Raw genomic sequence first — 13,755 nt, forward strand, 5'->3', positions numbered from 1 at the left:
TGTGGAGCTTTTCTCCCTGGGCCTCCGCTGAAAATGGACCTACGTCCAGTCGGACACTCCCGGTCAACAAATGTAAATAAATAAATTATATATATATATATATATATATATATATATATATATATATATATATATATATATATATATAGATATCAACCCACAAATGGGAAAATACTATAAAAAAACAGAATAGCATTAAGAGGTAATAAAGTAGTTCAATAGAATAATATCAACAATTCTAAATTGAGCATTCCACAACAGTTACTTCATTAGCTTCATTCACTTCGGAAACAGTGATGGTCAGTGGTGCGTCTGTGTGGTGGGAGTCTCTATTTGCTGTATCTTAAAATCTCTGGAAAGCAAACATCTCAACTGGCCCTTGCAACTGCAACATTTGTTTATATATATATATATATATATATATATATATATATATATATATATATATATATATATCTATAGATATATATATATATATATATATATATATATATATATATATATATATATTCTGTTGAAACCTATATATGAAACGAAGGAATATATATATATATATATATATATATATATATATATATATATATATATATATACATACACACACAGATATATATATATATATATATATATATATATATATATATATATATATATATATATACATGTATTTATATAACATGCAGTGCAGCCATACCGCAGAACCATACTTATCAATCTCTTAGTTCAAGAAACCTGCTTAAAGGCTGTACAAAGTGGGGGTGGGGGGATGGGCCACATATAGGGACATATTCCAAATATTGCTGTCATAATCCTACATTTGTACAGCAACAGGATGTGTTTCAGCAGAAACATCTGAAGGATATGAGGATGGGAACTGACATGCTATATCATTATTCACTGACATAAGTCCTTGGGTCATCACAGTGATTTACCAGACAAATACAAATAAACTGTGGAACAGAACCAAAGCATGGGACAGACATCTGGACATTCTGTGAAAAGCCTGGCAGTGGAGAGGTATGCTCAGAATGCCTTAGTGCAATGAATCTGGCCCAAGCCTGACAAAGTGGGGGGACAAAGGCATGACAATAGAAATGTATCCAAAATACGTGAGTAGGTAAGTGGAGAAAGTTGCTGTACTGACAGTGTTAGCCCTAACATATATTGACTGAAATATCACAGGTCTGGGACTCAATTGCTTCCCATTAGTTATTGACCCCAATCCTCACATCATTTCACTGATGCATCAGGATACATAACAGTTATGGCGACCAGACCAAAGGTATTGGCCAGACAACGGTACATCCTATGAATATGTGGATATAACACAACAGTAGGAAAACTGCACTGAGCTACCAAGCACCTTCCAGAGTACAAGCAGACTGATATAACACTACCCAAATCCAGCTCTGTGGCTGTACACATGCATTTGCAAATATAGCAGGCACTACAGGGATACAACACCAGTGAAAAACAGACACTGGTGTCAAAGTGCATACCCACAAACAAGTGCAGCACCTTCACAGTAACATACCAGTAAGCAAACTAAACACTGCTCTGTAATGACAGTGTGTATACACATATCCCGTTTCCACTCACACATTACCCCTACATATACTGCCCCAAGCCACAGTGTAGTGGGAATCTGGAGGTGTTATGGGACATGTCACAGTCTGCCCGTACAAACATATAACAGCTGATAGGGAAACAGAAACTGGAGCAGCATGCACAGTCAGATAGAAAGGGGCCATAACACTCACATATACCCCCTCCTTGCACAGCCCAAATAACATGTACACACTACATTTCTACACAGTCCTGACAGTCTGTTAACAATGGCCGTATACACAGACATCTCAAATGTACGGTTTACCACAGAATGTACAGGCTCAGGACTCATATCTATGGCATCTTCCCCGTAACATGTCTGTGGGACTACTACATCACTGGGATGTTAGCAGGAATGAAGGAACTACATAATTATACTAAATACCTGTGAGCCTCTTAGTGCATGACATCTGTATAAAGCTGAACATAATTTGGGGACAGAATCCCAAACACAGGGGTATGTTGGACATATTTCTGTTATACATTCAGACGGTTGCTGACATTACTGGGTTTGTTGTAATATTTCCTTTCTGAGGGATATGAAGTCAGTAATACCAATGGATTTTAGTATTTAATGACTGCATTCCCCAAAGTCCCCTACTGATATTCCAAGGACAACTTCTGTCTTGGGAACAGATCAAACATAACAGGCAAACGTCTGGCCAGTCTGTGGACAGCATGCCAGTTGAGAGGTATGTGAGAGACATATCACCGTCATATGTCAAGTCACTCAGTAAATGCATGTCCAGATGAACCCTGTCAATCTAGCAACCCTCCATGTGTATAACAGCACTACTGATATACAATCTGTACCCAGTTCTGGAGCTTTGTCCCCCATGTTGTTGAGCTGTCCACACATGTTCTGTCCTGTGTAGTATTCCCACATACTGTCTGTGAAGCTGTAGACCCCACACCACTGTAATGTCCCTTGTACAGGCAAGGAAAAGGAGCAAGGCCCACATGAAGGATATAGGTGACCGGCTGCAGACAGGTGACTTGTAAATATCATCACCCCCCCTGTTCCCCCATAGGTACACATGTGCATGTACAGCACCTGCCCCCCTACCCGCATGATCACAAAGCAGGTCTGTAATTCCCTCTCAAAGGCAACACATAGAGGTCTCCATAGGCCTAATGCCATTCCTGGCTGCATCCTACATGAACACAGGCATGGCTTCTCAGACACATTCTGCAGTGTATTATACCACAGCCTGAGCACAGGGGTCATCCCATCTGCACAGAGGACAGACAGAAAGTAGATAAAAAAGAGGCTATGCATTAGCATGAATTTCTGAAGGATAGAAGTCTGAAACTGAAATGTATGCCATTATTACATGACATTAGTCCTCAATGACATGGCGAAAAAACACACTACTCTACAGTTAATATAATAATATGATATTAATAGCCCATAAGAGATACATAAAATTATATAGCTCAAATCTTCAAAACAGTATAGTGCAGTGCTATGAGTCCCAGCTTTGCATGCAGGGGTGCATGGTTTGAGTACTACAACAGGCAAATCAATTTTAAAAGGAAAAGCAGTGTTAAACTTACTATTTTAATAGTGAAATATGTGGTAAATGATTTTTGTCAATCAGGGTACTGTAGCTGGTCTAACATGAAAGTGTGAGTACATATAACATGTGAAACCAGCCATGTATACCCAAGTGTCCAATACAGTATAGTCACACCAGGCATGTTATGTAAAGGAAATCATATACACTTACTAAATGAAGTCATTACTCTGTTATTTTCTAAGAATAGAATGTAAGCAATAGTTACCAATTCTCAGCTATACTACAGGTTTAAGCATGGCTCAAACATGAATGTTAAGCAGCAGGTAGATCAGCTAAGTGGATTTGCACACTGGTAAGCATCGTTAAGCAAAGCCTACATGGGTTAAGCTCCTATTAGTTAAACCGTGTGTAGGCATCGCTTAGCATCCCACAAACCTGCTTACAGCTGTGCGTTAATCACTCTGTCTCCAAGATCCTCTGTTCTGCCCAGCAACAAAGCAAACAGCCCTTACAGGTCTTGAACTCAGGACACTGTACACCATAATCACAACAATTTACAACTAGACCATCTTATTGAACAAAAAAAAATTGAAATAATAATAAAATGCATTAGAATCAATGTTGATTTCTCTTTACATCTACACCATCCTTACTACATACATCATAATTTATTATTTTAAAAACAGATTGTAAGCAATTATTTATTTTTTTTATATTTCATGTTTACTTTTTAAAAGTTTTAAACTATTTGGTTTAAAAATATATGTAATAATAATAATTTAAAAAATAGCAACTTACTTCATAATAAAAACTAAATTAATTTAAAAATTAGTTTAATGTTTTTGAAGTAATTGTATTGTTCTAGTTATTATATTACCATAGTTATTTAAATGTCATTATACTCAGAATTAAAATATTTTAAATTATTAATGTATAATATATTTTTTATATATATATACTATATATATATATATAAACTTAATATGAAAACAACAAAATACCAAAAACAAATTTAGGAAATTTTTCCCTTCTATTTTCCTAGAGCTCTTAACTTTAGCTCTTATTTAATCGAACACATACCATTAATCCCAGGTGTGAATATATTCATGAATAAACATTCATAGAAGCCAAACTGCTTGAAGTATCAAATGCCAGGGTCCAAAATGCTAGGATTACCTCTAATTTTATTTCAAACTACATTAAATAATAAAAATGTGTAAGTGTTCTCAAGTATGTGTTTAGCTAGTAGCTTGGTTGGATTTTTTTTGCTTATAAGCGTGATATAGATATCATAAATCACGCTTGTTTTTAACTGCGTCTGCTCGTTTTAAGTAAAGTAAAATAAGAACAACTTTTACATGTTGCCAAGTAGACCACGCCCTGAACTTTCACATTACATTTGTCATTTTAAATAATATTTGACATCGAATTGAAATGTTGCTCCAACATGAATGAATTTACAATAGTGTAGCATGCCCATTTATAACATGCTTTTATTTTTGTTTTGTATTGTTGTGTTGGAGTCAATAGGTTTTAATGATGGTGCTTTTTTGAAAACACAACAGGGTTTTTCACCTGGGATGGTGTTAAATCGGTTGCCATGTAACAAAAAATTCCCAATTGTTATATAACACTTCTCTGGGGATGATATCGGCCTAAAATGAGGAGAATTCGCTCTTCGTCTTATGTAGTTTGGAAAACATAACTGTGGGGAGCAAGAGCAGAGCAGGGATAACTAAACAGTGATGGCAAGGGAAATGCTTCCTTCATATAATAAATCATTCAATAAATTTTTTACTTCTTTTATAAATATGATTTAACTGATTGATTTACACTTTTTAATGCCTGATTTATTGATATAATAACATAATATGCTCTTACATAATATATTATGCATATAATTTCATTAGCCCCATAATCCCTTTATTGGGTTTCATTATGGTTATATAATTTGCCCATTTAATTTAATCTAATTCTTCTGCAGTAGCTTGTTTTAAATGCTTTGGTACTGTTGTTTTAGATAATAAAATTGGGCTTCACAAATTTTCTCATACAAAAATATATTATTATCAAGTGGGGGGTTATAAACACTAGAAACCAGAACTAGACCATCTTAGCTGTAGGATTTTAGAATGCTTTTTCAAACATATCATGCAGTACAGTCAGTTTACCTTATGGAATGGACACTGTGGAATCACTAATGATTGGTATTTACAAATATATATATATATATATATATATATATATATATATATATATATATATATATATATATATATATATATATATATATATAATATAAATAAAACACACACACATATATATATATATATATATATATATATATATATATATAGAGAGAGAGAGAGAGAGAGAGAGATAGGTATGGAGATACATATATTTGTATACCAATATATAGATATATTATCAATAAATACTGAGGTGTATATATATATATATATATATATATATATATATATATATTCATGCATGTATGGGGATACAGATATATGTAAGATATACATAAGGGAATGTATATAAAAGAACACAGCATACATATATATATATATATATATATATATATTTTTTTTTTTTCTGTTAATATTTTCCTATAAAATGCAGTGCTGTCATAACTCAGAACACCTTAGTACAAGGAGTCTGGACCAAGCTAGACAAAGTGGTGGGACCAGGGTGTGGAAATAGGGACACATTGTAAATAATTGGGTAGATAAACTGCGTTACTTGCTGCATTAACACCGTCTGTCCTAACATATGTTGAATGCAATATCAGATGTCTGAGAAATCAGTTGCCTGTTATTATGTAGTGAGTAGTTTCCACACATCATCCCACTGAATTGTCAGCAATACACACTTGTTATGGGGACCAGACCAAATATATGAGGCAGACAACTGTACATCCTATGAACACCTGGAGGGTTGAGACCTATGAGTGCAGCTATGTAACATTAGGGATACTACACTGAGCTGACAAGCATGTCACCAAGTACCATCCAAAATATAGTCAGGATAACACATCACTACCCCTAAGCAGCTTTGGGGAATTACATATGCATTAGCTACTATAGCATGCACTACAGAGATGGAACTGTACTGACAAACAAACACTGGTGTGAAAGTGCATACACACAACCAGTTGCACCACAGTCACAGCTGCATACCAGTAAGCCTACCAAATACTATAGTATAACACTGTGTGGACAGATATATCCTCAATGACAGTCACACAATACCCCTACATATACTCTGCCAGTTGACAGTATAGCCGGAATGTTGGTGTGGTATGGGACATGTTTCAAAATGCCCATACAAACATATACTTCTGATAGACCACCCATAACTGGAGCAGCATGCACAGTTGGATACAAAAGGAATCATGCCACTGACATCTGCCCCCCCTACACAGTCCAACTAAGATGTAAACAGTACGCTGCTACAAAATCATGATAGGCCATACACAATGGCCAGACATACACCGACCCCTTAGCAAAACAACTAAAATGACTGAAGATAGTAGACAGAAAAACAACCAGCCAGCTGTTCACACAAATTTAATATACTCTGATGTCTCGGCCAAAGCCTTCAATGAGTAAAACATTACAAGAAATACTTGCCTTAAATACAAGAAGCAATTAATACTTAATTACATATTTAAATACGCAGCCTCCAATTACACTCCTCATTTAACCCCCTAGTGGATAAAGTATCAAATTTAAAAATGTAAATTGATTCTTTAGATAACAATTGCTCTTTTATAACTGTTCGATCAAACTGAGAAACAGACTTTTTCCAAAACAGTACCTTGTAACCCATGACTGTCCCCATGGTGAGATTCATTAAAATGTACAGCTATAAAATGTCTTCTTTCTTATTAGTAATATCTCTAACATGTTCTAACAGCCTAATTTTAAAACACTTCTTACTCTTCCCCCATATAACACTTGTTACAAGGGCATCTAAGAGCATTCTGTATACACCAACCTCTTAACTGTACAGAGTTCCACATGTTGTCCAGCCTTTGCCCTCATATTTGTGGCCCCTACCCCAAAACATGTGTGGGATTCTACAACATCACTGGGATGATATCAGGAATGACAGCACTAAATAAGGACAGACCATACTTATCAACCTCTTACTGCATGACATCTAGTTAAAGCCTGACATAATTGGGGGACAGAGGCCCAAAAACAGGGCCATATGTGAAATATTTCTGTTATACACTGAGAATGTTGCTGGTGTTACAGGGTTTGTTGTAACATATCTTTTCTAAGGGATATAAAGTCAGAAACACATATGGATGTTGGCATTTACTGACTGCAATCCCCAGAGTATGCTACTGATTTACCAAGGACAACAACTGCCTGAGGAACAGACCAACCATAACAGACAAACCTTTGGCCATTTTGCAGATAGCCCTACAGCTGAGAGTTTTGTCTAACACATAACATTGTCAGAGTTACAATCATGCAGAAACTCCATGTCCACACAAACCCTGTTAGACTAGCATTAATGCAAATGTATAACAGCAATATGTACACTCTGCCCCTATGTCTGGAACATTCACCCCCATTTTGTTGGCCTGTCTCCACAGTTTGGGCTGTAAGGGATATTCCAAAATACCCTCTGTGATGCTGTTGTTCACACATCTCCATGAAGTCCTCCTCACTGGCAAGAAAAAGTGCCAATACCCACATGAAGTACTCAATTATAGGAGTGTGCTGCCATGTCATTGGCTATATGAATAACAACACAGCTGTTCTGCATGCAATTAGCAAGTGGGGGACAGCAGTTGGTGCACAGGCCCATCATCTGCTCATGAGCATTACCTACAAAAGGCAAGCTGCTGCCTATGCAAAACAGATGTACACCTTACATATGTGTGAGAGAGAGAGAGATTGAGAGAGAGAGAGAGAGACAATGAAAAAAAAAAGCAGGATATAACCACCCACCACTTGGAAAAAAAATACATATGTCAAACAAGTAAGCATGTAATGGACTGCAGTAGGGGGTATGTAAGAAAGGGAAATAGGTAATTGAACATATATGTCTCAACAAGACATGCTGTACTGATGTATTGCTGATCAGAACCTATGTCCATAGCACTTGGGTCTGTCTGCAGTGACATAGACCATAGGTCAGGCCCCTGAGTCACCCCAGGAAAGGTTGGCTCACATATGACTACTACTGGAGTGTGTGTTGAACAATACTGACTTTGACTATGCCAGGCCAGCTACTGGGTTGTCATACATATCCATATCTTACTTGTGAATACAACTATGATATACTTGTTCATCTCAGAAATGTGAGAGACCTATACATGGTATTTGCATAGTAAAGTACTGTTGCAGATCTGTGTGTTGAACTGCATGTGATATACTGAGCTCATACCATTTAACTGTCCAGTGTTTCACACACTGACCATATGTGTGCCTCATATTTGTAGTAATTTACTCATACTGTTGTGTTATGTCTGGCAAATCCTTGGCAAATCTGTGAAGACTGACATTACAACATCTCCTTTTTCCTCTAGCTGTTCCCGTAGGGGTCCCCACAGTGGATCATCTGTTGCCATTTCTTCCAGTCCTCTGCACCTTACTCTCTCACACCAATCACCTGCATGTTCTCTCTCACCACATCCAGAAACCTTATCTGAGGCCTTCTTCTTTCCCTCTTACCTGGCAGCTACAATCTTACCATACTTTTCACAATATACTCAGCATCCCTCCTCAGCACATATCCAAACCATTGTAATCTTGCCTCTCTGGCTTTGTCTCAAAACTGTCTGACATGGGCTGACCCTCTCATATACACATTGCTAATCTTGTGCACCCTTGTCACATCCAGTGCAAATCCTAACATCTGTAACTCTGCCATGTCCAGCTCTGACTCCTGCCTTTTTGTCAATGCCATTGTTTCCAACCCATATAACATAGCTGGTCTCACTACCCTCTTACAGACCTTCCCTTTCACTTTTACTGGTACTCGTCTGTCAAAAATCACTCCTGACACTCTTCTCCTCCCTCTCCATCCTGCCTGTACTCTCTTTTTCACCTGTTCTCTACAGTTGTCATTACTCAGAAGTGGTGATCCCAATCATTTAAACACATCCACCTTTGCCAACTCTACTCCCTGCAGCCTCAACTTTCCACTATCTTTCCTCTCATTCACACACAGATTGTCCATCTTAGTCCTGCTGACCTTTATTCCTCTCATCTCTAGAGCATATACCCACCTCTCCAAATTTTCCTAAATCTGTTCCTTACTCTCAATACAGTTCACAATGCCATTTGCAGACATCATAGTCAAGAGGGTCACCTGTATGATCTTGTCTGTCAACCTGTCCATCATCATTGCAAATAAGAAAGGACTCACAGCTGAACCCTGATGTCATCCCACCTCCACCTTAAATGCATCCATCACTCCCATCACAGACCTCATCGCTGTCACACCACCCTTGTACATATCCTGTACCACTCTTACATATATCTCCGCCACTCATGACTTCCTCATACAATACCACAACTCCTGTCTAGGCACCCTGTCATATGCTTTCTCTAAGACCAGAAAGACACAAAGCAACTCCTGACCTCCTCTCTACTTCTCCATCAACACTCTCAGAGCAAACATTGCATCTGTAGTGCTCTTTCCTGGCATGACACCATATTGCTGACAATTACTCATCACCTCCCTGCTTAACCTAGCTGCCACTACTCTTTCCCATAACTTCATGCTGTGACTGATCAATGTTATCCCTCTGTAGTTGCTACAGCTCTGCACATCAACCCTATTCTTAAAATGGTACCCAAACACTTTCTCTCCACTCTTCATGCAACCTCTCACTTTCCAAAATGTCATTAAACAATCTGGTTAAAAACACCACTACCACTTCCTCTAAACACCTTCAGGCTTCCACAGGTATGTCATGTGGACCAACAGGCTTTCCAGTATTCTTCCTCTTCATAGCTATCCTTACTTCCTACTTGGTAAGCTGTTTCACTTTCTGATTCACCATACTCACATCATCCAACCTTCTCTCTCTCATTCTCTTCATTCATCAGCCTCTCAAAGTACTCTGTCCATCTGCTCAACACACTCCTCTCACTTGTGAGTATGTTTGCCTCATTATCCTTTATCACCTTTATCTGCTGCACGTTTCCTAGCTCAGTCCATCTGTCTAGCAAATCGGCACAAGTCCTTTCATCCCTCCTTAGTGTCCAACCTGTCATACAACTCTTCATATGCCTCATCCTAATCATGCCTCATCCTTATCCTTTGTCACCTCTCTCTTTGCCATGCACCTCATCTCCTTATACTCCTGTTTACTTTCCTCATCTCTCTCACAACCCCACTCCTTCTTTCCTAACTCTTTCTTTATATACTGCCCTGTACTTCCTCAGTCCACCACCAGGTCTCCTTGTACTCTTTCGTCCATCCACATGTCACACCAAGCACCTTTCTAGCCATCTCCCTTATTAGCTCTGTTGTACTTACCCAGATATATGGTAAATCTTCACTGCCACCCAGTGCCTGTCTTAACTCTTCACTGTATTCCACCTCACAATCACCTTTTTCCATTTCCCACCATTTGATCCTTGGTGCTGCCCTCGTACTTCTCTTCTTGATCACCAACATCATCTTACAGACCAACATTCTATGTGCCTAAATACACTTTCCCCTGTCACCACTTTACAGTCTCCAATCTCCTTCAAACTGGCACTCCTACATTGGATGTATTCCACCTGTGTGCATCTTCCTCCACTCTTGTATGCTTCTCCCTCGTCTTATAGTACGTATTCACCACAGCCATGTCCATCCATTTTGCAAAATCCACTACCATCTCACTGTCTGCATTCCTTTGCTTAACACCATATATACCCATCACTTCCCCATCCCCTCTGTTCCCTTCACCAACATGCCCATTGAAATCTGCTGCAATCACCACTCTGTCACCCCTGGGTACAGTCATCACCATGTCATCCAACTGACTTCACATTTCTGTTTCTCATCCATCACAAACCAACTTGCGTAGCATATGCACTAATAACAGTCATCATTACACCATCAGTTTTCAGCTTCATAAACATCACTCTATCAGACACTCATGTCATCCTCAAAAAACACTCTTGGCATACTGTTCATTCAGAAGAACCCCTACCCCCTTTTTCCTCCCATTGACACCATGATAGCACAATTGTGACCTGCCTCCCATACACCTAGCCATACTACCCTTCCATCTGGTCACTTGCACACACAATATATCAACCATCCCCTGGCCATCATATCAGCTAGCTCTGTCCCTATACCAGTCATACTGCCAACATTAAAAGTTCTTACCCTCACTACCACACTCCTAGCCTTTCTCCTCTCTTCCTGCCAAATGAGTGCTGTACATCCTCCAGGGTATGCCTGTCAGTGCAAAGGCTACTGTGGTATCGAATGACTCAAGTGTGTTACAGCAATATTAAAACAGTGTCACTAATTTTGTTTCATTGACCCCCGTGTATGTGTGGCATCCTACAGATGTCCTGCTCTAATGATGGATGACTGGGCAGCAAGAGTCTGAATCCAGTGTGCCATACTGACATAGAACAGAAATGTATATCAGGTATTACCTGTGTACATGTCAGTATGAGTAGGTGTATCTGTCCACCTCATAACAACAGACATGGGATGCAAAATTTCAGTTAAAGAAGCTATACATGTTCTACATGTGTGTAATCTTAGTTACTGTGCATCCAACAGAGTGATATTTCTACAGCTACTGGTTGTTGCATTCCCCTGACACAGCTATGGGTACTACAGTAAGCATGATTATCTGTTTGAAATTGGAGAGGTGTCCAACTGTGCTATGACTGTGTGTCCATGCCTACTACAGACAGCTATATGAACACCTACATAGCTGTATGGACTCAGCAGTGCCTTACTTGTAAAACCTTCCTACACCAAAGTAAAGTAATCCCCTTTGCTTGACAGCAGCAACACACAAACCACAGACTTGGTCCCTATATTAGCTGTACATAGCAAAGTAGGAGCAGGCACCAACCTGGCGTCAAGTCAGCCATTGTCTGAACAAGCACATAAGGTCACAGGTGGATTATTGTAAGGCTAGCTATGAGTACAAATTGGAGACTTCCACCAAGACCAATCACAAGGCCATCTTCCCATATGTCTGCAATCTCAGAGGCAACAAACCAAGTCAATCTGTAATGGTGGTCAATCAGACCACATACACACACAATATAGCTATAGCCAACCTGCTGCAGATAGGGTTAGGGCAAACATCACCCCCCCCGGCTCAACATCACTATAGGTGGATATGCACAGCACCCACACCCCTCTCCTCATCACCAGTGAGAAGATACATATTGCCTACTGAAAGGCAATAAACGTAAGTATCAATGGGACATGATAGCATCCCTGTCTGAATCCTACATGAACTCAGGCATGTGCTCCCAGCTCCATTACACACTGTAGTCACACCAAGCCTTGGCACCATCCACACCACATCTGCATGGAAGATGGCCAATGTCATCCCTCTACACAGACCTGAATGAGGAATAGAGAATTATGCAATTAACTGGCCCTCATTGGGGGGAATATGACACATCAGTACCAGGAGTGCAATGCAAGCTGATACTGTGATGATAGATTACAGGTGTATGGTGTGGTTGTGAGTGGTGGCTACTGCTATTCAAGGTACATGTGCAGGTTCTGTACATACTGTTGCCAAATGTATGGGGCCTTGTGATGTATTTCTCTGTTTAAATCGTCCAGGTGCAATGTCGCATCAGCGAAGGGCAACATTCTCAATGGCTGAGTCAACCATTATCATAGAAGTCATACTACAGAACCATGCAATAATGTTTGGCTGGAGCCAGCAACCTCTGTGGGAAAGGACCAGCCTGTGGGATGATTTTTTCCACAGGGTAAACTATGTTGACCTGCACGCATGTGCATACGAGCAGGTCCAGCATCGTGAAACGTCCTCATACGCCATGGCTGGCAAAGGTCTGCTGCCGTGGCCAGGAACTGCACAGCCACAGGTGGGTGCCCAGCCATACAGCCCCCACTGACACCCATCGAGGAGCTCCTTGCTAAACTTGGGGCAATCATCAAAGTACAACATCAGGGTACAGACCCCCACATGTTGGAGGTGGGTGGTACCCAGCCAATGGACGAGGAGCGTCCAGATAAGGCCCCAGTGGAGATTATGAGACTAGTGTAGCAGGCATACTTGTATCTGTAGAGTATCTACATGCAGGTGTCAGGTCAGATTGCAGTTGTGGATGGGGTTTTCTAATGCACAGAAGTGCACATCTTATGGTGAAGAACAGCAAATTGTGTAGTATTGGGGATTATACTGTGAATGTGCAGACATGCTGCATCCATCCTGTACCGATGCCACATGTGAGGCTGCTGACAATACCTCTCTCCCACAACTACCTAGGTCCCTCTGGTCTGCATGTGAGACAGCAGCCTGATGCTGGTGAGTATGGAATTGTTCTGTTGTGGTTTGCTAATACCCCAGGCATGTGAAGGGCATGCAATTTACCATGCACACAACTATCACTCATAGCCATTTTGCTTAATGTGCTTGTTCACTTGTGAT

The sequence above is a fragment of the Protopterus annectens genome, chromosome 1.part0, assembly GCF_019279795.1.
Source record: "Protopterus annectens isolate FY-2018-M chromosome 1.part0, PAN1.0, whole genome shotgun sequence".
NCBI classification, from domain to species: Eukaryota; Metazoa; Chordata; order Ceratodontiformes; family Protopteridae; genus Protopterus; species Protopterus annectens.